Source organism: Sander lucioperca, chromosome 12 (genome assembly GCF_008315115.2).
Source record: "Sander lucioperca isolate FBNREF2018 chromosome 12, SLUC_FBN_1.2, whole genome shotgun sequence".
Classification (NCBI taxonomy): Eukaryota; Metazoa; Chordata; class Actinopteri; order Perciformes; family Percidae; genus Sander; species Sander lucioperca.
In genome coordinates, this window is record NC_050184.1 from 30,743,977 (window position 1) to 30,767,763 (window position 23,787).

At 38.5% G+C, this 23,787-nt stretch overlaps 2 long non-coding RNA genes across 3 annotated transcripts; both read left to right on the forward strand.

Annotated features, from left to right (window-relative positions):
* The first annotated feature begins 786 nt into the window (after positions 1 to 786).
* On the forward strand, positions 787 to 3,365 carry LOC118496481. 2 transcript variants are annotated; one of them, XR_004899067.1, is made up of 4 exons: positions 787 to 945; positions 1,035 to 1,167; positions 1,289 to 1,544; positions 2,046 to 3,365. It is a non-coding gene; the product is annotated as an uncharacterized LOC118496481 (long non-coding RNA). The 2 variants fall into 2 exon arrangements; XR_004899066.1 differs by having other exon boundaries at positions 788 to 945; positions 1,289 to 3,362.
* A 2,496-nt stretch (positions 3,366 to 5,861) lies between these two features.
* LOC116043517 lies at positions 5,862 to 23,745 on the forward strand. The gene is made up of 4 exons (XR_004103491.2): positions 5,862 to 5,975; positions 9,352 to 9,396; positions 10,017 to 10,048; positions 23,714 to 23,745. It is a non-coding gene; the product is annotated as an uncharacterized LOC116043517 (long non-coding RNA).
* The last annotated feature ends 42 nt before the right edge of the window (positions 23,746 to 23,787 follow it).

Here is a 23,787-nt window from a genome sequence, read left to right on the forward strand (position 1 = left end):
CTTCCAAATGACAAGAGTTCCACATTTCCCTCCATTCACGGCCATTTTAAACGTCCTCCACATTTCCCAGCGAAACGCAGAGCGAACCACTTTTTTAAAATCGCTGATATGCCCACATTTTTAAGTTTATCAACATAAATTTTATATCAATACGTTCACAAAGGTCTTGTGGTGATCACGATTACATCATTTCACCGATAGCCCTTATCGTTTTAGCAGTCTGAGGCTTTATTTGAGAGCTTGCTCTGTGTCTTTGAATAGCTCCAGTGTGGCCAGCTGACAGTTTCAGCAGGTGACACGGTCGTTAACCTGATTAAAGATCAAAGAGATCTCATCACAGACTTCAAAGGGTGTTTTCACTGGTCATACGTTACCATGACAACCCTTTCACAGACAGTTGAATTGAATACTACAGGCAGTAATATGAACATTAGTCTACATCTTTAGCGTTCCACTTCTGTCTGACTGTCTCTGTCTCTCTTTGTCTGTCTCTGTCTCTCTTTCTCTGTTTCTCCCTGTCTCTGTCCTTGTCTGTTTCTGTTTCTCCCTGTCTCTGTCTCTCTGTCTCTTTGTCTGTCTGTTTGTTCTCTCTGTCTGTCTGTCTGTCTGTCTCTGTCTGTCTCTGTCTCTCTCTCTGTCGCTCTGTCTCTGTCTCCGGTCCTCCTGTCTCTGTCTCTCTCTGTCTGTCTGTCTGTTGTTTCTCTCTGTCTTTCTGTCTCTCTCTCTCTCTCTCTCTCTCTCTTTTTACAGTGTATGTAACCGATTAAAATAAAAAAAATATTTTATGAAGTAATCAAACAGAGCTTTAATACAATACCCTCTTTTCAGATTTGCACTTTTCTTCAAGGGGCCAGTGACTACCTGATTGAGGATCAGAAAGTTCCATATGCGGTTAAACAAAATGAGTGGGTTGGATATGACAACAAAGAAAGTTTTGCGACTAAGGTAGTTGTATGTTTCTATATAAAAAGTTTGCTAATTACTTTGCCAGTTACGTTAAAGTACATACATTGTTGTTGTCGTTATTTATTCAGGTCCGTTACCTAAAGGACAACGGATTTGGAGGAGCTTTCGTTTGGGCTCTGGATATGGATGACTTTAAAGGACAGTTTTGTAACCAGGGAAACTACCCTCTCATCAGCTATCTCCGCTCTCTTGTAGCCCCAGGTGAGTAGAATCATATATTACTTGCTAAAATACTTCTTTCAGAAACCACACAGCATTCATTTATTGACATTTGTTAACTTTGACTGTACAGACTACTCATAATTTCCTATTACTTCTGCAGATCTTCCTCCTCTTCCCACTACAGGAACCAACACAAATCAAACTCATCCAGGACCAACAACCATTACTCCATCCAACAACCAAGACAACTTCTGTGCTACAAAGACTGATGGGATTTATGCCAAACCTGATGCCCCAGGTTCCTTTTACAATTGTGCCAATGGCATCACCTCGATCCAAAACTGCCCAGCTAATTTGGTCTTCCAAGATAGCTGCAAATGCTGTAACTATCCCTAAAAGCTTGCACCTCATCAAAAGTGAAAATTATTAAAGCAAATATAATTCTTGTTATTTACAAGTTAAAGGGTTTTTTGTTGTTAATTTCACAATGGTAACGTAGTGCTTGTGAGACTATATATTTTCTAAAGTGTAATTGATTATCTTATATTTTCCCGTGATTTGTTTTCTCTCTCCTAAAACAGGTAATTAAACCTTAAGCATTAAACACACAATGGTAAACCTTATTGATTGGCAGCTTTTTTCCATTACACTGTAACTTAAAACATAACATATAATATTGTAGTAACCTAATGGTCTATAATATGTAACAAAAAAAAAAAAAAAAAGAATAAATACAAGATTGACATTATGATCAGAAGCCTGAACTGTCACGTTTTTTGAGACTGATCTCACCCATTAAACCAACACTGTTCCCAGCTCCCGCTCCTATAGGTCATGTTTTCAGGTTTCCTTCACGTTCATCTTACTTTCCTCACTTCCTGTTTTATTTTGTTGCTCATCGTGTGATTGTGTCGCAGGTCAACTTCCGGTTATTGTCTGCCTTCCCACCTTTTGTGATCACCTTCCCAGCCCTAATGTCCTGCACCCGTGTCTAATTGTCTCCCCTTCTCCAAGGTCAGGGCCCTAAAGTATAATCCGTTTTTCGTTTTAAACCAAAAACAAAAAAACGGGTCGATGTTTCGTTTTTGGTTTCAAACCAAAAGCGGAAAAACAAAACTACCCTGACCCTCCGTTTTCCCGTTTTTCCAATGTCCATACAAATTAAAAATTAACTGGAAAACTGCTCGTTTTTCAATTGTTGTTTTTTTGTTATTCATGTTTCCGTTTTAACCCAACAGCGAGAATACGGGCTCATTTTTATAATGTGCATAATCATTGAAAATCCGATGGAACACAGGTCTCGTTTATAATGTTATTTTGGTCTTACGTGTTAAAGATCAAAGTTGACTAAAACCAATGCGCTTTGGACCGGAAGAAACATTAACGTGTCAAAACAAAAGTATGAGAATTGTAATAACTGCCAGAAGAACAATGTACTTTAGCTTTTGCCTGTAGCTTGTCAGATTAAGCTACAGTTAATTATTTAGGGTTATATAAAGTATTTAATTGAGCAACATTCATTAATAGCCACAAAGGGAGTAAGAATGGATATTGTTTTAAAATAGAAATAGGATTATAATAATTTTAAAATCACATTTTAAATAAAATCTGCATTCCCATAGCATTATGTGTGGCATTATTGACTACTTTTACTCTAATCTACACCAGCCAGTAAAAACAAACAAAAAATATAAGGGCTTTTTTTAATTGCTCTGCAGAATATTGTATGTGACATGGTTGACCACATTAGCTGCCAATGAACATGTCAATGTGATGAAGAACATAAATTAACAAATTAAAGTGTACTGGAGACTCTCTCATTCTGGTCTGGTCTCCTCAGGCCCTGCAGACTGGACCAGAGGTCATGGTGAGCATGGTAGACCTCCTCACTGCTGGGCCTGTGCCTGGATCACCCAGCTCGTTAAATGTTCACTGCTCATACTAAGCCCTTGAAACAGTAGTTTGCCAATACTGGATAATACAATATAATACATGATAGGTATTGTGTGGTTGAATTACAATAAGGAATGGTCAATGGTAAGCACTGTGGCCTCACAGCAAGAAGATACTGGGTGGGAACCCTGGTGGCCCGGGGCCTTTCTGCATGGAGTTTGCATGTTCTTCCCGTGTCTGCATGGGGTTTTCTCCAGGTGCTCTGGTTTCACTCTCCACTAAAAAAAAAAAACATGTTCACCTCCCTTTCACTTAATTGTAAGTCGCTTTGGATAAAAGCACCAGCTAAATGACATGTCATTTAATGTAATGTAATGGAATGAACAAGTGAACTAAAGCACATAAGGCTTAGAACATAACACCGTAACAACATAAAACTCAAAGAACTAAACAACAAAAACTATGTGCTGCTGTGTGCTTGTGTGCATGTGTGGGCTGTAAATAAAATAACTGGTACCAGTCCCGACTTATGCAAGTTGCTTGATTATTTTTATTTTATTATTATTATTTTATTTTTTTTTTTTCAATCGCTTACCATACCTAGAGATTGGCATGGTTTTATTGTCGGTTATCCTAATAGCTGGTTTGATTTGCATTGAGAGATGATTTTATGGAAAGTACCCCATGCCAATCTCTAGGTATGGTGATGGGTATGTGATGATGTGGGGCTATTTTAATTTCAAAGGCCAGAAATCTGCCTGCCTCTATGGGAATTTAACATAGGGGTGTACTCACTTTTGTTGCCAGTGGTTTAGACATTAATGGCTGTGTGTTGAGTTATTTTGAGGGGACAGCACATTTACACTGTCATACAAGCTGTACACTTAATACTTTACATTGTAGCAAAGTGTAATTTCTTCAGTGTTGTCCCATTAAAATATATAATAAAATATTTACTAAAATGTGAGGGGTGTACTCACTTTTGTGAGATACTGTATATTAGCTACATACTTTGCTTGATCAATCAATTTCAAGTTTTTGAGTGGTCTGACTCACATTATTAATGACTACACGGTTCTCAGTTCTGTGATGAAGAACCTCCTTAACAAATGTTGAACAGAAATTTGAACATGGTGGAATTATGCTATTTCAGTGAATACATTTTGAAATCAATGCATGGCATTAGGTGATTTAGATTTTTTGTACCAATTTCCTTCAGTTCCATCACCTAGTTAATTGCCACACCCTTTAAGTCATAAACCAGTTCAGACCCATAGACAAGTCAAACAGCAGCTTTAAGGTACATTAATACATATTTTCTCTCTCTCACTGATACACAGACACACACAGCGTGTGGCCTATGAACCTCAGCTTACTTAGTACTGCAAATATTAGCATTGGGATGTGCACCAAATAGCAGACACACTGTTAACACTGCCTACCTGCAATACTGCCCATCAAATCTGGTCTTTAACCCAAAATGCAGTTGCTGTGAATATCCCGCAAACACCAATCCAACACCTATTGATAACTTTGGTGATCGAAAGAAAGGGAACTTCCCCTACCCTGGTGACAAACATTCTTTTTAAAAGTGTACATGTGACAGAGGCACCAAGAAAAATGCCTATCAAATTTGGTCTTCAAAAAAGAATGCATATGCAGTTAAAAACAAAAATGTTCGCAAATTCCAGCAAACTTCTAAAACTACTTTTAACCACTTGTTTATTTACCAGTAACTTAAAAAAAGGTACAATTATGAAATACAGTCTACTAAGATAATATTGTAGCTAAACTTGTGCTGAATAGAAAAAAAGTCATTGTACTTAGATTGTTGAGCTTAGATTTGTTTTAATTAACAACAATATCAGAGCATGCCAAAATCATCGGTGTCTGAAAACCCCTTCAGCTCACCGCTTACATCTAGGTGTGGTTCCCGTGGCCTTAAATACAAAACCAAAGATGTTTATCATACACTGCAAAGTCTGCCACATCAAGAAGAATGTTGCTTGAGAGTACAAACTGTCATCTTTACATGCTTTCGTTTATAAGACAGATACAACAGTGTGTGTGTGTGTGTGTGTGTGTGTGTGTGTGTGTGTGTGTGTGTGTGTGTGTGTGTGTGTGTGTGTGTGTGTGTGTGTGTGTGTGTGTGTGTTGCTCTGACTTCCTTGACGCCCATTTAATTGAGACTAATTAATTTAATTGACAAGGCAGGGAACAACAAATTACATTGTAACTTGAAAAGGGAATGCCATAAATTCCACCCCAGCAAAGATATGTCCTAAATCACACCCATTAAGCAGAATAAATTACGATTCCAGATAATGGCATATTTGTCCCCCATGCTGCACCTTTGATCTGCTTTTCACCTGCTAAACATTCAACGGCCTTTGAGGTGTACCAATACTCAAGGCTGGCAAGGGGGAAAAAAATGAGAGAGCGATACAAGGAAGCAAAAAATGAAAAAAATAGGCACAACGCAGTAGGGTCAGGTAAACACTAATTAGATTGCAACAATAAGTTCTGCATATAAATTTGGTTAGACAGTTAAAACCTACTGCAACTGTTGATACTTTTATCCATGGTGTAGCAACACATACTCAATGTATTCACTTAATACTATTTTCTTACTCGTCAATGTGCTTCCTTGGCTCCTGAGCAATTCACCCGCCATGACAAAAGGCATTATGTGTATTTTTTGGTACATGTAACAATGCAGCAATTACCCCTTCCTAGTTAATTGCCACATGCTGTCAGCTTAGTGTAATTAAACACACATTACATATGATTTTGTTTAAATAAAAATTGTTGATTGAAGGAATTCTATTAGCAATTCGCCAAGAACTACAAGAACTTGGAGTAATTATCCGCACCCTGTTTAACATCAACCTCAGCTGTCCACACATCCATCAGACATCCATCAGACACAATACACTTCTTTCACCAATATATTTGTAAGTATCCCTTTTACTCTGATTTTGACAAACTATATTTTATGTGATTTCTTTTTATGTTGATTATTGTTGCTCTGTATATTGCTATAGCCTACCTGCTCAATCTCTAACTGCCTATACTAAACACATTTTAGGGAGGGGGAGTGAACTAGCAGGCACTGTGCAGAATTTTTCTCTTTTTATTTTGTTGTAGCTTTCTAATTAGGGCCCGAGCGCCGACAGAGGCGAAGGCCCTATTGAAACTGAAGGAATTATTAGGGCCCGAGCACGAAAGTGCAAGGCCCCAACGGGCACTGAAAGTGCGAAGGAACCTATTGTTTTTGATCAGATTATTTTTCCGATTTTTTAGGGGGTTAGAATGCACAAAAACTCACAAAAAATTTGCACACATGTCACAACTGGTGAAAATTGCAAAGATTAAAAAAAAATACTCATATGCACCACTAGGTGGTGCTATTGCAGAAAAAAACGCGTTTGGCCCTATAACTCCCAAACCGTACATTGCACATTCAAAAACCCTATATCTTCACGTTCCCTGGATCGAGCTGAATCTCCTGATATAGGCCACGCCCATTTCCGCCTAGACTTTTATGAGTGAAAAATCACGATTTATCGAAAACATACTTTGCCGAACTCCTCCTAGATCGTGTGACCGATCTGCATGAAACTTGGCAGGTAGCATCTGCAGATGGACCTGACAAAAAGTTATCTAAAGAATGTTTATAGGATAAAAATTGCACATATTATGTGCAAACAAATTTGTGTAGCTAAGTATGAAAACACCAACTTTGCCATATCTCGACCAAAATAATTGCTATCAACGCAAAACTTAAGATTCTTGTTTGCCATGACCCTCTGGAGGTGCCCCACACATTTTACAAAAATTGGCCACTAGGGGGTGCTACAAGTACATAAAGTTTATAGCTCATGAACGGCTTATCTGATTTTTACAAAATTTGATGGGTACCATCTAGGGCCACTCATGAGGCCACCCCTACAGTAAGGTACTGATTGGTCAAAGTGGGCGTGGACTATGGGACCCTAATTGGTTTTAGCCCTTGGGCACATTTTTGATGGCCTCAATATAGACGAAAACTCACAAAAATTAGCGCCCACATAAAACACCTGGGAGCTTTGCAAGATTGTACAGCAATTTGGCCCATACCTGTAAGCGGGCTCCATAGCACCCCCTAATGCGTGGAAAGCCTTAACTTGGACACAGTTGCTCCAATCTTCACCAGATTTAATACACATATTGCTCTAATCATTGCGGACATATTTCCCATTTACCTTCATTAGCTCTGCCCAACCGGAAGGCGGCCATTTTTAATTAGGCATTTTTCATGTGTTTTACATTCTTTCGAACTCGTCCTAGGTCGTGATTTCAATCTTCTTGAATCTTTGCAGGTAGTATCTGTTGACCCTCATGACGAAAAGTTATCCAAAGAATTTTAATAGTGGAATAAATGCGCAAGTTATAGCAACTTCCTGTCTAAACAGGAAGTTGCGTTCCGATTTACATTAAACTTAGAATGTGTGGTCTACATGTGATATTGAGCTGCCCCCTATACTCTAGCCACACCCATGTACACAGACCACGCCCCCTTTCATAACTTGTGAAACGTTTCAGGTAAACTGAGAGGTATCATTGAATTCAGCAGAGAGTTCCCTTTTCATCGGTGACGATTTGCAGTGTCTGAGTGCCGTGCAAATGCACGGCTGCAAAGAGAGGCGTCCGCCAGTACCCCGACCTGCAACGGGCCCGTTCATCGCTGCTTGCAGCTTTAATTATTCTTTTTCCCGGCAAATTAATTGCCTTTTTGAGGGGCTTAACATATTCAGAAACTCACCAAAACTGGTGGTCGCATCAAGTCTGGTGAGAATTTATGTGTTTTATGGGTTTCGGGAATAGGCGCACAAAAATGGCTCATTAGCGCCCCCTACAAGGTTAAAAAAAATTGAGCCCCTGCAGTACGTTTAACGTAGACTCACGAAACTTGATATACATACGTAGCATGTCAAGACGTACAAGAAACGTCATTGGAGCCATACCCTAAACCCAACAGGAAATCCGCCATTCTTAATTGAAAGTTCAAAATTAGTGCAATTTTGGCCATTTCCACATGTTGTACTTTAACGAACTCCTCCTAGAGATTTCATCCGATCAACTTCAAATTTGGTCTGTGCTATCCTAAGACCTTCAAGATGAAAAGTTATTAAAAGAAAAACTTTTCGTCGTAGGGCATGGCCATGGCGGGGCGGCCATTTTGTGCTTTTCGCCATCAAAAAAGGAAGTGGGTGTAACTTGAGTGTACATTGTCCAATTGGCTCAAAACTTTTCAGGATTCATAAGACTCTAACCCTAGCCCCCTAGTGGCAACAGGAAGTAGGCTCCTCCTAGAGATTTCATCCGATGGACTTCAAATTTGGTCTGTACCATCTAAACACCTTACAGATGAAAAGGTATTAAAAGAAAAACTTTTTGTCAAACAGTGTGGGCGTGGCGTGGCGGCCATATTGAGCATTTAGCGATGAACGAGAAAGTGGCTGTAACTACAGTGTACATTGTCATATCTGCTTGAAATTTCCCACAATCAACAAGAATCCAGGCCTGAGGACATATACAGGCCAATATTGACTCTTGGTCATAGCGCCCCCCGCTGGCAACAGGAAATCAGCCTTATATGACAAACATCATTTGATTTACATGAAACTTATGTGTGGTCTACATGTGATACTGAGCCGCCCCCTATACTTTAACCACGCCCACTTAATCAGATCACGCCCCCTTTTATAACATTTTAACCGTTTAAGGTAGAGTCTTGTGTGAGGTATCATTGAACTCAGCAGATAGTTCCTGCTTCATTGTTGATGGTTTGGCCCGCCCCCTATGCTTAAGCCATGCCCCTTTTCATAACTGGTGACCCGTTTAAGGTAGAGTCTTATGTGAGGTATCAATGAACTCAGCAGAGACTTCCTTTTTTATTGGTAAAGATTTGCCCCGACCCCTATGCTTTGGCCATGCCCCCTTTCACAGCTAATGAACTGAGGCGCGAGGGCCCGTCCAACGCTGCTTGCAGCTTTAATGTTATTATTATTATTATTGTTTGTGGTCCCGATAATGTACATGTGATCATTTTCAGTCATAAAATTTGCATGATGCAGGCAATTAATTAATCAAACTTGATTGATTATAATCATACAGTAACCAACCTGTTCAGTCAAATCACTCCTGATCTGAGCGCCATGTCCTTTCCGCTCCCTATACTTTTGATATTGTTTCAATTCATGTTTTATCTAAATTCTGTCTCATTTATTTCAGTTTTAATTACATTTCTGTATTTAAAGTTTTGATTGTGTTCTTTAATGATTACAGGTGCTGTTTAATCACTGATTGAATCTTTACACCATCCTGATAAAGGTAAGTGAAAATATCATTGGTGTGGTAAAATAGTATAATTTCTCAAGCAGGAGCTTGGGTTTGACTAAGTGATGGTACAGTTGCGTTTTCGTGCCAATATTATGACTTTACTTTAAAATTGATTTGGGTAAAGCAGATACTTAAACTATGCTGAGTAATAACTATCCTGCTATGCAACATTTCTTTTACAAAACAAATAATCTGCCAAAAGCTTGTGGTACAAAGAACTTAAGTGTTTATCTTGGACAACATGTATTGTTTAAGTTGGGTGCAGACTACATCAATTACTCCTGCCTATGTCTTAAATGCAAAAACACATCAGCTGTGTATGTAACATGTATGAAAATAAGCGTTCCAATACTAAGTAAACCCACAAACTGTGCTAAGTGCTAAGTGGCACTGATAGACACACCACAGAATATGAAACTGACCTACTTTCTAAGACCATTTTGAACAGGAAAAATGTGCAGTTTTCCAACGTGAAATACAATTTATGTGGCAACAGTTTTGATAATAATATTAATAATATTAGCTTAGGGTGAGCATTTGTTTTTGAGTCATGTTTATATTTTTCAGCTGCATGTTAATACAATTCATTTTATTTCTGCTTATCTACATAGTGGCAACATGTGCAAACTCACTCTAACTGCAGGTAAGGCACACTGGACAAGTTATTGTAATGCATATTTTCTCACTTACCTCCAGTGGTATCTAGCCATGCAGATAGTTTTTGTTTTATCATTTTTTTATCTCTTTGAGATTACAGTGGCTTTTGGTTTGTGGTGTTTATGAAAATGTGCATTTAATTCAGCTCTTTACAGAAAATAGTGTCACCATAATCAATAGCACTAGCAGATAAATAAAGGTGGACAATTATGTAACCAGGGCAACTCGTTTATCAGCCACCTGCAAAATCTTCTGGTTCTTGGTTACCAAAATTCAAATTTTATATCCTATCCTGTCATGCGGTGGTTGTTGTTAGTGTGTATTTCATTTATTGTCATTCATATTAATGTAATCACCTGTTATTGACTTTATTAAATCTTATAATGCAGATTGCAAATATATGCTCTTTCTGTTTAGAAATCTCAGCAGGGATATTAAATTATGATCAAACAGAGTTAAAGAACAATTAAAACAATATGACTCTCTGATGGAATATGATGGAATACCCCAACCCTGCTGACCTAAATTATTTTTACAATTGTGGTAATGGAATAGCCTACCTCCAATACTGCCCATCAAATCTGGTCTTTGACCTAACATGCAGCTGCTGTAACTATCCCCCTGTGACCACAACCACCAATCTGACGCCAATTGATAACTTCTGTAATGGAAAGGACAATGGACAATACACTAACCCTGCTGACCCATATTCTTTTTACAGTTGTTGGGATGGAAGAACCTACCTCCAAAACTGCCCATCAAATCTGGTCTTTAACCAAGAATGCAGCTGCTGTGACTATCCCCCCAAAAAAACAATCTGACACCAATTGATTACTTCTGTGATGGAAAGAAAGGGAACTTCCCCTACCCTGGTGACAAACATTATTTTTAAAAGTGTACACGTGACAGAGGCACCACAAAAAATGCCTATCAAATTTGGTCTTCAAAAAAGAATGCATGTGCAGTTAAAATTGTGGACAGGAATAATTAATAAGGTGGCAACACATATTCATATTAACACAAAGGATACATTGTCACAGCTGTTCTATATTTTATTTGGATTTTTCAGTTTTGAGTTATATGTTGAAAATAGTTATGTAACGGTACACACAATTCACAGTATCTCACTATAGTGTATGGGTGTGTTCTTATTTGTTTATATTTAACCATTGCATTGGATTTGTCTTACATTATGACACAGATGTTGCATATTTCATACATGTATATGCTGTGTCTAAATGTAAATATATACTACAAAAATGAATAAGTTGATAAAAATGAAATGATGAATCAATAAAATACTATAAGTTTCCCAAACATGTTGGCACATTATTTTGGTTTTGTTGTTCTATTTTGGTTATCTTTGTATGACTGGTGTGGAAAAAAAACATTTCTTGACATCAGAGCCACCTACTGCATTGTAAGATGAACTACTCTGCAATGTAAAAAATGTTCACCTGTCGTGAGACTTTGTGGACTGTTGAGTAAGGGTTTTATGTCCATTTATTTTTGTACTTGCATGGGTAGAGCACATAAGTTGCTAGTTTAACGAGTGCGCAAAAGACTATAAAATATTATTTACTGATATTTAACAGTTCGGTTTTTACAAAATCACAGTGGGGAGGGGCTGTAACATCCACTGAAAATGATCTCAACAAATTGCTCTGTCCCCCACAATTTTCGCATTACATACATAATTATAGGTCAAAATGTAGGAAACTTGTACTAACCTGCTCTGTGTCACATATATTTGAAACCACAAACAGAAAAATGACATCAATGCGTTTGGCAGAGACTTTTCCCTCTGGTAATATCAATATTTGCAGATTGGACTCACAGTATTTGAATTAAAGAAGGAATTTGAGATGTATAATCTCAACTCAAATACTGCATATAGTGTCCCAGTCTGTTTTTGTCTCGTACAGTTGAACAATGTTTTCATATAGTTTGACACAACTCATTGTCCATTCAGCTTGACTAACCCGGCTAACCGGGCTATGCAGACTAGCATTCTACAGCTGATAACAGCTGTTGCACTGCTGAAAACTTTCTAGGTGAAATTTAAGCTCCAAAATTTCTAGACATAAATTCATGTGTTTGGGTCACAGGGTGTACCGAACCAATGTTGCATACTGAACCAAAAGTCCTGTATAGAGCGGTTTGGGATGAATACATGTACAGTTACACCACCTAGTGGAAAAATGCTTAGTAATGTAATGCTTGCTTTTTATGCCTCATTAATCTATTCTTAGCTGAATACATTTGAAAAAACAAATGTCAGCACTAATATTTTGCCTCAAGTATATCTAACTGTTGGTGTATTTCATTATATTGTATGGGTGTGTTCTTATTTGCATATTTAACCATTGCATGATTGGGTGTGTTAATATGACACAGATGTTGCATATTGCATACATTTATATGATGAGAGTCTAAATGCAAACAAATAATCCAACATAAAGTTAATAATGAAATAATAAATCAATAAAATACCACAAGTTTCTCAGATGTTTGGTTTCTCTACGTGTGGTTGTTCTGTATTGGTTGTTTTTTGTCTATCAGGTGTGGAAACAAACTACCAAAAAGTGATTCAAATGAAGGTACACATTCAACCACACAGGCGCAAAACTTCATTGTCAAACATTACTTGACATCAGAGCCACCTACTGCATTGTAAAATGAACTACTCTTCAATGTTTAAAAAAATCTGTGGATTATGCTGAGTTATGTCATTATCATCATCATCATTCATTTTTCGTACTTGCATTGGCAGGACACATTAGGAGCGAGTTTAACAAGAATGTGAGAGACTATAAGGTACTTGTTTTTATATGAGCAGTGAATGAAATGACTCCCTGTAATGTGAAGAAGCTGTCAATACTGTCATTGTTAGATAATTAACACCCCAGTCAGCAGCACTATGTTTTCAGGTAACTGTGAAGGAATTTTCCTTCTGCAGGCTAATGGTTACAGGACACAGTATTCCCCGGATCAAGTTTGTGTCACTTTCTAAATCTAGAAGCAAGAAAGACATAGCCTGTCTCTTTTAGAGCAAAAGTTTAACTTGCTGTCTGTTTGTCTGACTGTTCACTGCAGCTAATAAAAGCTGTGCTGACTACGTATCTCCCTGAAGAATAAGATCATAGGAGATTTGTGCTGTTCTTTGTCCTGAATAGACTGTCTCCCCATAGAATGTACTGCATGTGATCTTAAGGACATACAATATGACCTAAATTTACCTAGGTTATCTTAGTTTCTAAGGCCATGGGTTAAATACTCCCTGCCTGGAAGTAACCTTCAGATATGAGTGACATTACACTGGCAATACACTTTGGTTGACATGCACTGCTTATCTCTATTCTCCTCGATTAAGCTTTGATAAATATGTCTGCATAAGACATAGAGGTCTCCTGAAACTTCTTAAACCACAAGATAACCTGCTCATAGATTCCGGGCCCTAATCAAGAAACTATAATTAGCTAAGTTAACTGGCAAAGTACTTAACCCGCTTCTGTGGTAGTTTACGCTACAGTAGGTGTCTCCAGGACATTATTTTGCCAGGAAGACACACACATACAAAAACTGAAAAGCTAAGAAATGCAACAACAAAAAAAGCTTGACAAGACAATGTGAGGTGAAAACCATACCATCACCATTCAATTCAACCAGTATATGGGAAACTAATCATCAGCTGAGTCATAAGTATTTATCAGTTTGTTGGCCTGAGAGGTTAAAAGAGGTTAGGCCTGGCCTTTGAAAGTCTAAATCCCTGCCTGGAGGTGAGAAGCTCAAACTCTACATACAGAGGATATAGAGAATGCTGCAAAATTGAACTTTCTCATCAGAGATCAGGCAGTTTCACACCCGTTATCTTACTGGCCACTGTGATCATATATTGCAATCTGTTTTTGTCACCTGTTGACAGATGACCAAACCAAGTAATAATAGAGAAGGTAATGAAGGATTCTTCCGTCGAGCTTTAAAAGAGCATCATAAGCTTACTATACACACCAAACCAGTTAAGCTTCCAGATGAAGTGCAGTTGTGCTGCCTTATTTTTTTTAATTGCCACTGAACGTCAGTTTAATACAAATTACAGTACCCAGTTATATGTAACACAAAACCTGTTCAATAATCTAACATTTTAAGTTGGGGTAGGCAGTTTTGTGTCATTGGGCAAAAATTCCATAATATCCTTTCAGCATATTGTAATTCTGGTGAACCAAGAGAAAACTAGACTTCTGCAACTCCGATTGGCTCTGTTTTCAGGCTTGAGAAAATCTAGGTCCTGGTGAAGAAGGCTGCTACACCAGTGAAGAAGGATTCTGGGCTTCTTTCGAGATAAAACTGCAAGCTGTGAATACAATTAATTTATATCAATAGCCTATAGGCTATCAGCTTTTACTGTTTTTGGTGTAAAAAGTTTCTGTTTCTGTTAGTACATTAAATCTATATGTGACATTTAATAATACTAATAACTTATATTTATATATCGCCTTTCACAAAACCCAAGGACACTTTACAGAATTACTGGGGAATCAGAGCTAAGGGAGACTGTAGGCTGTGGTGAACAGGTGGTGTTTGAGGAGTTTTTCAAACATGTCCAGGGATGTAGCATTTCGGATATCTGCATGGAGAGCGTTCCAGAGGGACGGGGCTGCAACACTGAAGGCTCTGTCTCAGAAGGTATGGAGTCTGGTGTGGGGATTGGAGAGCAGGCCAGCGTCTGAGGACCGGAGGTTTCAGGGTGGGGTGTATGGATGGAGGTCGGAGAGGTACTGTGTGGCCAGGGCATGAATAGATTTGTAGGTGAGAAGGAAGATTTTATATTTGATGCGGGACTTGATTGGGAGCCAGTGAAGTTGGATGAGGGTTGGGTTGATGTGCTACCAGGTCACCTGTGGGTGAAGACCCTTGCGGCAAAGTTTTGGACATACTGGAGCCTGTCCAGGCTTTTGCTGGGCACAGCAAACAGGACTTCATTGCAGAAGTCCAATTGGGGGGTTATGACAGCATGAATGAGGGTTTTTGCCACAGAGTCAGAGAGCCAGATGTACTAACGCAACCCGTTCTCATTCCGAACTCGTAAAATAAGGACGTTTGGACAGTGGCTGTCAGCGTCTGATGCAACGAAAAAGGCGTCTTTCAGCGTGTTTGTGTAACGCACCGGGGAGAGCAGCAGTTAGATAGGATTTAGCGAGTAGTATGTAAGGGCGAATTTCCGCATAAGGAGGTTGGTTGGGGTGGTGGATGGGTCAAACACAGGACTTTCACCCAGGAGCGTGGGGTTCGCGTCCCGCTTGTCACGCTTGCTATAGTCGCTTTTTTCTTTCCTCCCGCGTGTCACAGAACCGTACGCCCACCCACGACCCTTTCCTAAACCCTACCGTCCCGTAGTTCCTGCGTGTCACAGAAACGTAAGCCCACCCACGACCTTTCCTTAACATAACTGCGTCAAAAGGGACAGCAATAGTCCCGACCAAGAGCGTTTACTTAAAGCGCTAAAGGGACGGCAATAGTCCCGACCAAGAGCGTTTACTTAAAGCGCTAAAGGAGACTTTTAGCGTCAATAAGAACGACAAAGGCACCTGACCAAGCGTCCATATTTTACGAGATGAGTGTGAGAACGTGCTAACGCATTGGGCCCACTTCAGGCGTTATTTGTTTCGCAACGTGCGTGTAAAAGCATGGCATGGTATGTACAAACAGGCCGCACTGAGGTAAAAGCGCAGACTGCAGTCGCGGGAACTGAAAATGGCAAATTTCACTTTTCCGTGTCATGCATATGCATTCACGGGAGGGTCAAGGGGAAAGAGGGAGTTTTCCATAAAGAGATGGGAGGGGAAGCGTAAAGTGCGCCTAATTATGTATTCCGCGGTATGTACAAAAACCTCCTGTGACAGCGCGCCTCTATTTTGCGGTGAAAATTGTCCGCCTCTTAAACGCAGGTGAACCAGCCGCAAGCAGGTTGCCTCGCATATGCCTCCAGGTGAAATGGCAGCAGTAATCCGAGCAAGACGAAGACATAAGTCAAGGAGACGAGCTGAAAGGATTTTTGCCACAAGGATCACACTTTTTCAGTTGAGTGAACACAAAATCATTAGGCGTTACAGATTAAGCAGCCATGCAATATTACAGTTATGTAACATTCACAAATGTATGATCACATTTTTGTTTTGTTAAGTTTGATAAGTAATTATAATGTGCAGCAGCATTTCACCTTTCTGGGTACATGTGATATCCCAACTGTTGTCAGTAGAGGGAAGTGTGAGACCTTGCATGCTGCATCGACTGTGGACATCTGGGAAGCTGCCCGTTATCGCTCATTCTGATGAGAGCAGCTACATTGAACGGCAGCATGTTTTCATTGTCTCTCTTATCCTTTTGTTTAGGATACTTTAACTGTCAACACTGACCCGTGCCAGGGAGGCGTTACAGTTATGCTACTGGAAGAAATCAAAGATGACACTGAATCTCCGACTCAGCGTTCACATTCCATTCCAGCAGTTGTTAAACTTATCGCTACATTACAAATATTGGCATCAGAATCATTTCAAACAGTCATAGCATCAGCAGTGGGAATATCGCCGTCTATATTATATATATATATATATATATATATATATATATATATATATATATATATATATATATATATATATATATTATATTGCCATTTTGACTGACTGGCAGGCTGAAATATAATATATACAAATACCAGAATAGTTCCAGTGCAGTGTACGAAATGAATAATTATTTGATTTGATAGGTTGTAGGGACAAGTTTGGGAGGGGAGAAGGAGGTGTTGTATTTTGTGTGGTGTGTAAAATGTTAAAAATAAATAACCAAATGTTCTAAGTAAATAAGATGAATAGGTTTGGAATGATTTTTACAACTGAAATTATTTTTTGTTATTACAGGGGGAAAGTACTGAAAAAAGGTACCATTGCATACTGGAACCGTATTTGAGGTACCGGTATCGGTACCGAAAAAAATGTGAACGGTACCCAACCCTAGTATTTACAATTGTCCTGTTGCTGTCTGTAAATCGAAGGTGTACTTAAACCAGTTAGGTGTAAATATTCTTGTTTTTTTCTTCCGTCATTTAAACTGACATACCCTACTTAATTATATAGTTGTTGCATATCTATGTAATTGTTGGTGTATCTAACTCTATTTGTGTTCTTTTTGTTTTCTAACCATTCCATGATTGGATTTGTCATACAAAATAACACAGATAATATACACTGTATTCTACATGTAAATCATTACAAATAAATATTACTAAATCAATAAGTTAATAATAATAAATCAATAAAATACCACCCATTTCCCGGACAAATTTTGGCACATATTATTTAGTTGGTTTAGCTCTATGTTTGGTTGTTCTATGTTGGTTGTTCTTTTTCATCAGGTGTTTCTGAGATAAAATACACAATATGCTGTGGAAACAAGCTGCCTAACTGGCACTCATTGGCTCTCATTGAAAAGAGAAAGAGCAAAACTTGTTTGTCAAACATTTCTTGACATCAGAGCCCCCTTCTTCATTAAACTACTCTGCAGTTTAAAAAGCCTTTGAGTTTTTCATCTGCACTCAAGAACTGCTCACTGCTCACAGTAAAAGCACTGTTACCATCAATGCATTGTTACTAGCCATGATATGGCCACACTCATTGCAATAAATGCAAATCATAATGTTGGCCCTTTTATCATATATGAGGGGTAATTGGACAAACTATTATTTGCAAAAGGCATACTGTATATTCAGGCCTTTTTGTATGTGGTAGTCTCTTGCTCAGGCTCAGAGTCAGATGAGGCCTTATCCACTGAAGATGTTTGGTCAGAATTAGGCATCTTACTGGGGACAGAGTTTAGAGTTTCCTTAGCCGATGATGTTGGATCTTGGCTGGGTCTTTCAAGGCCGGGGACAGGTGTACCAGTGCGACCAATAAAAATGTTTAGTCGCACTTGACAGAATAATGGTCGCACTCTGGAGCCCTGGTGTAAGACTCTGGACTATGCTCAGTGAAAGTACATGTCCATGATTTGTTTATCATATTACTCCAGCCAACAAAGTACGGTTTTCAACAATGAATAATATGAAATATGAAAAAACTTGTAATACTGCCATTCTTAGAGAATAAACACCCAAGTCAGCAGAACTATGTTTACAGCTCCCTATTCAGTTTGCTGTCCCAATAATAACAGGTTCATACAAAACAGATAATAAAATTCATGATTGTGGCAGCCCTATATATGCAATTCTCTTGGCTTGCATTTTCACATATTACATTCTATACTCATAGAACACACTGTTTCATTGTATATGAAGTAACACACTGTAATCACATTCTGGTAGTTTAGCAATCATTCAGTGGCATATTAGCCTGTTAGCCAAAATATTTAGTTAGCCATCAAAACACACTACTCCACTTTGTGAGCCCCTGTAAACAAACACAATTTGTAAGAGGAATCACAGGAGTGGACATCTTTTATCAGCCTGCCAAATCAGTTAAAGCAGCACAGAAACAGAATACACAGGTAATATAAAACAGCTGCAACTGCATTCCATTACAACCAATACTTGTCAATACAGTACTCTTTACCAGTGTTTGTCAAAACAGAGTATTAACAACAAACTGGTAGGTAGGTGTTTCTAACACACTTGGGTGTGTGTTCTATTTGCTTGGTTGCTTACAACATTGTTTCTATGTCAATAATTGCCTTCTTTGTTAAAGCTAACCTTTTGTGTGGGTGTGTTCTTGTTGGTGAATTTTTAAATAACTGTAATTAGATGTGCCTTACATGACAATGATGTTGTTGTTCATTTCAACTAATTATATCCGTGTTCTGTGCATGTATTGTTACTTTGTCTTTAACAACTACCATCATTTGACACACCTTACGTCATCATGATGTTGTTTCAAACATTTGAAATTTGGTGATTACAGAAAGTCTTGGCTCAGAACTACAGTTGAAAACTAGTCTTTTGATTGATCATGCAAAAGAAAAACTTTTGTTATTGATAGTATGTTGAAATGTCGTAACTTCTTTGTTTTCCTCTGTATAGTTCAATAAGGTTGACATAAATGTAGACTTGCTGGATTAACAGCTCAAAATATATCATAGCAGTGGGGTGTCCTAGTGGTCTGAGATTTAAGATGCTGACCATGAAACCGCAAAATCCCTGATTTAAGTCTGAAAGTAAACCATTGCTGCATATTATTTCTGCTTTCTACACTAATTTTCAGAAACACATACTTTAAAAAGTACCACAGAATTATTGGAGTGCTATTGTATTATATTCGGTAAGAATTTCTATTTTTCGGGTCACTTAATTTAGATTTTGAGTTTCACGAAGGTAATTGCATGCAACTGACAGCTTGCAATGTGAAATATTGTTTATTTATTATGTTAAAAAAGATGAATCTTTGTTTGCCACTGTCCTTTTTTCATTCTTTAATAAATACTTAGCTTAATCTATCAAAATCAACAGTTTTTAGTGGTCTGACTCCATCTCCGGTGCAAGTTAATACTGATGAATACAGGGTTCTTAATCCCCCTATAAGAGTGAAAGAACATTCTTTTTATTATTACATGTCATTTAGCTGACGCTTTTATCCAAAGCGACTTACAATTAAGTGCTTTCAAATGTGAAGGTTCAAACTCCAGACAACAAGTAGTAAGTGCAAATACAGTAGCTTTAAATAGGCAAAGCTACAAAGAGACATATGTGCAGGTTCGAAAGTGCAAGTTCAAGATTATTTTTTTTTTTTTTTTTTTTTTTTTTATCCGAGGTGTAGTCGGAAGAGATGCGTTTTTAGTCTTCGGCGGAAGGTGTGTAGGCTTTCGGCCATCCTGATATCGATGGGGAGCTCGTTCCACAATTTGGGAGCCAGGACAGTGAACAGTCGGGATTTCGTTGAGTGATTAGTTCTCCCTCGCTGTGAGGGAGCAGCCAGCAGTTTGGCTGATGCAGAACGAAGTGAGCGGGTTGGGGTATATGGTTTGACCATGTTCTGGATGTAAGCGGGTGCTGATCCGTTCGTGGCCCTGTACGTAAGTACTAGTGTCTTGAAGCGGATGCGGGCCGCAATTGGTAGCCAGTGAAGAGAGCGGAGGAGAGGTGTAGTGTGAGAGAACTTGGGGAGGTTGAAGACAAGTCGAGCCGCTGCATTCTGAATGAGCTGCAGGGGTTGGATGGCACATGCAGGCAGGCCAATCAGGAGGGAGTTGCAGTAGTCTAGACGTGAGATGACTAGAGCCTGAACCAGAACCTGAGCCGCCTTCTGCGTTAGAAAGGGACGAATCCTTCTGATGTTATGCAGCATGTATCTACACGATCGGGTAGTTGCAGCAATGTTAGCAGTGAAGGAGAGTTGGTCGTCAAGTGTTACACCCAGGTTTCTAGCAGTCTGGGTGGGGACTAATATAGAGTTGTCAATTGTTATAGTCAGGTCTTGGGTAGGAGAGCCCTTCCCTGGAAGGAAAAGGAGCTCAGTCTTGTCGAGGTTGAGTTTCAGATGGTGTGTGGACATCCAAGAGGCGATGTCAGTCAGACAGGCCGAGATACGTGCTGCTACCTGAGTTTCAGACTCAGGAAAGGAGAGAATTAGTTGGGTGTCATCTGCGTAGCTGTGATAAGAAAAGCCGTGCGACTGAATGACAGACCCGAGAGAGTTGGTGTACAGAGAGAAGAGGAGGGGACCCAGGACTGATCCCTGAGGAACCCCAGTTTTAAGTGGGCAAGGTTCTGAGCTAGACCCTCTCCAGGTTACCCGGTACGTTCGGTCTGCCAGGTAAGATGTGAGTAATGAGAGCGCAGAGCCTGAGACACCCAGATTTCTGAGTGTCGAAATGAGGATCTGGTGGTTCACTGTGTCAAAGGCAGCAGAAAGATCCAGAAGGATGTTTGTTCTGTCTTAACAGACAGAACAAACATGGTGGTATCATGCTATTTCAGCCAATACAATTTATAGTCAAATGGGCATGGCACAAGCTGACGTTGTTCTTTTGTACCAGTTTCCATCAGTGTGTCTTAGGACATTGCAGCAATGCAGTAATTACTCCACCCTAATTAATTGCCACACCTGTCAGCTTTCTACCCAGTTTAAAACAGCGCAGATATACATCCACCAGTCATTCATCAGTCACAGTAGACAGTGTATGCTTCTTTCACCATTATCTTTGTAAGTATCCCTTTTACTCTGATTTTAACAAACCAAAGTTAAATGATTTTTTAGTTGTTGTTGTTGTTGTTGTTGTTGTTGTTGTTATGTACAGTATATTGCTATAACTGCTCAATCTCTCTCACTAACCCACAAGCTAAACACGTTATGTGGGTGAGTGAACCAGCAGGCACTTTACAGACTTTTTATTTTGTTTTATCTCATTTTAATATTATTGTGTTGTACCAATTTTGTACATGTGATCATTTAAGTCTTAATTAATCAAACTATAAGCATACAGTAACCAACCTGTTCAGTCAGATCAGACTTGATCTGATCAGATTTTCTATGGGGTTAAAAACACATGATAAAAAAAGTGATCTGATATTCAAGCAAGAGCTTTAGTCACAATGCAGAGCTGTAAACAAGACTGAAGACCGATTTACAATGCAGCAATTGTTTATACTGTACCCGATAAAGCAAAGTGAAAATATTTTTTGAATATTTCTACAGCAGGAGCTTGGGTTTGACTATGGGATAGTACTGTAGGTGTGTTTTCCTGCCAGTATTCTCACTCTACTTGCAAATCAGCATTGCTAAAAAGGATAATTAAACTATGCTGAGTAATAACTGTCCTGCAATGCGATATTTTTTTCACAACACAAATCATCTTGACTTGTATGAGGATGGATCACAACTTCAGTGTTTATCTAGATTAACTCTTTAAAAACATCCCTTAAATGTTTTGGTTATCCATACTGTACCTGGCTTTTTGGCTGAGAAATGGTTAAATAATGGACAAAAAAAGACTCCTGAATCCAGTGCAAAATTCAATATTGACTTTGTATGCGCCATGAAACTTAATACTTATGTCAAGGTGTCAAGATTTACATCATATGACAGTGGCAAGTGTCTTAAAACTGCTAAAATACTCAGGGCACCATTCAGTAGCCACTTACTGATACTGTTTGCCTTTGCCAATCGGTGAGAGGTAGGCAACGTAATCAGTGTCTGTAAATGACAAATTTACCATCATAGGATTACCAAACATTTGTTTTTAAACAATGCTCTGTCCCCGATTTACCCAGCTGTTAATGTTGTAAATTATCTGTACATACAAGTTATATTATTAAGGAATGTGACTTATTTCAGAGGTGAATTCAAAGCCTCACTTATGATGAAAAACATCTTAAAATGACATGATACAAAACACATAATCATGACCCACGTTAAAAAGATTGACTGTCTAACATGAGGTTTAAGCTGCAGTTTGAAAGTTTTAAATTTCCAGTAATACACTTTGTATGGCAACAAAGTGATAAATTAAAAACCCAATGCAATATCTATTATAGTAAGTGAGAAAGGCTGAATAGAAAATTAAAGGAAAAAAAATTATACTTAGCCTGTTACAGTAGTCTAATTTTAATCTGTATGACATTCAGAGTGACGTCTAACTTTGACTGCTAGTAAAACTCATAAGTTTGTATTTTGACTCTTAAAATGCAAACCTTATATTGATAGAAATAACTTGACATTGACAGAACAAATAGTTTGGGTACTGACATGGAATAAATGAAAGATGTGAAAATTGTGTGTGCATAATAAACATGTTTTCTATTTCTTCTGCTTATCCACATAGTGACAACATGTGCAAACTCACTCTAACTGCAGGTAAGGCACACTGGTCAAGTTATTGTTTCCTTAAAGCAGGGGTCTTCAACGTTTTGTAGGCTAAGGACCCCTTAGCTGAAAGAGAGATGGAGTAGGGACCCACTAAAAATATTTACAATTAAGTTGCATGTTAAACTTGGCCGGATGGATGAAAATGACTGGATATTAATATATTATTTATTTGTATATATTTACATCATGTGGAAGACGCAGTGAATCCTTAAGCTTAACGGTATAGCTACCATAGTGGCTACCTTACGTAGCTTATCTTCAATGTGTAAATTAATAATTTTTTTAGTAAATTAATCATTTATATTTTTTTTACAATTTGGCGGCCCCTCTGCACTAACTCTGAGGACCCCCTGTTGAATATCTCAGGGTCAGTTCACCCAAATCACAAAAACACATGTTCTCACCTCCATAGCATGCAGATAGTTTTTATTTTGTTTACCCATGTTTTGTCTTTAAGATGGGGAGTGGGAGTGAATAGAATTGGGTTTGTGGTGCTTATGGCTAAAAAAAATTGCATTTAGAAAATGTACTATAAAGTCTTCAGAAACACAGTCCCAATTACACTGTGTTGATTATCCAGTTGAATTTTTAAAATATAAAACAAAATTCCATTATGGCTGCAGACATCTAAGAGAGTAATATGTCTTTTACCTGGACAAATAAAACCAAACCTATCTGTAATGCTATAAACCAGTAGAAGACAGTGAGAAAACATGTGGGTTTTTTAAATTTGTAATTTAGGTGAACTGACCTTTAAGCTTCGTTTTTAACCAAATACTAACCAGTCTGTCACTTTCAAGGTCTCTGTTTGATCATCGCCAGCTTGGGTAAGTTTATAACATGCATTAATTATAATCAGCAGTCTTACTAGTAG